At 51.8% G+C, this 1,395-nt stretch overlaps 1 pseudogene; it reads right to left on the bottom strand.

Moving 5' to 3' along the window:
* Positions 1-240: 240 nt before the first annotated feature.
* LOC110391813 lies at positions 241-1,176 on the bottom strand (annotated as a pseudogene).
* Positions 1,177-1,395: the final 219 nt, after the last annotated feature.

The following is a 1,395-nucleotide window of genomic DNA, read 5'->3' as shown; positions in this document are numbered from 1 at the left end:
AGGGCTGCTGCTCTGTGTGGCAGTTGGGCTCCTGGTTCCTGCACCAAGGAATCAAGGGCTCCTCTCTGTCATCCAGAGGAGATGGGAGCTGAGATCAATGACTTGAATTGTGATGAATAGTGTTACTTAGTTGGAATTAAAATTATGATACGTTTAACAGATTGAGAGGGAGGGAGAAAAAGATGAAATAAAGTCAGTCCAAGCTTTTCCTGAATTTTTGATCGTCCCATGAAGAGCATTTTACTGATGCTGAAGGAACATGTCTTGCAAGATTTTCCTAAGGGCATCCCTGAGCTGCTGGTTCCTCATGCTGTAGATGAGGGGGTTGATTACTGGAGGTACCACTCCAGTGGTACACTGCCACCACCAGGTCCAGGGATGGGGAGGAGATGGAGGGCGGCTTCAGGTAGGCAAACATGGCAGTGCTGACAAAGAGGGAGACCACGGCCAGGTGAGGGAGGCACGTGGAAAAGACTTTGTGCCGTCCCTGCTCAGAGGGCATCCTCAGCACGGCCCTGAAGATCTGCACATAGGACAGCACCATGAAAACAAAACAAGTAAAAAAGATTAAGGCGCTAAATATGACAAGTCCAACTTCCCTGAAGTAAGAACCAGAGCAAGAGAGCATGAGGATCTGCGAGATGTCACAGAAGAACTGGTTCACGGCACTGCCTTGGCAGATTGGTATAGAAAATGTGCTGGAGGTGTGCAGCAGTGCATGGAGAACCGCAGTGCCCCAGGCAGCTGCTGCCATGGTGGCACAAGCTCTGCTGTCCAGAAGTGTCCCGTAGTGCAGGGTCTTGCAGATGGCAACGTAGCGGTCATAGGACATAATGATGAGAATGTCATACTCTGCTGAAAACAAAAGCAAAAGAAAAATGCCTGTGCAACACATCCAGAGTAGGAGATGGTGATGGTGTTCCCGAGGGCATTGGCCATGGCTTTGGGGAGAGTGGTGGAGATGAAGCCCAGGTCAAGGAGGGCGAGGCTGAGGAGGAAGAAGTGCATGGGGGTATGCAGGCGGTGGTGGCAGCCTACGGCTGTGCTGATGAGGCCGTTGCCCAGGAGGGCAGCCAGGTAGATGGCCAGGAAGAGGCAGAAGAGCAGGAGCTGCAGCTGCCACGTGTCTGCGAATGCCAGGAGGAGGAAGACGCTGATGGAGCTGCTGTTGGGCATCGGCTGCATTTGGCCACAAGAACCTGTCCAAGGAAAACAGAAGTTAGTGACAAGTATTTCTCTGAGGAAAGTGTTCATTTAGCTCCATGATGTCATCTACATTTCAGGAGGTTCAGTTTGCCATGAGGGCCTCTGCCCTTTCTCTCTGAAGGAAGCAGCCTTGTCCCTGTGGGTACATGGGGATGTGGTGGTGGTGTGGGGGCAGATTTTCTTGCCAGA

The sequence above is a fragment of the Numida meleagris genome, unplaced genomic scaffold (assembly GCF_002078875.1).
Source record: "Numida meleagris isolate 19003 breed g44 Domestic line unplaced genomic scaffold, NumMel1.0 unplaced_Scaffold523, whole genome shotgun sequence".
In the NCBI taxonomy this organism is placed as follows: domain Eukaryota; kingdom Metazoa; phylum Chordata; class Aves; order Galliformes; family Numididae; genus Numida; species Numida meleagris.
Note: the sequence above shows the minus strand (reverse complement) of the source record. Positions and strands in the feature narration are given on the sequence as shown.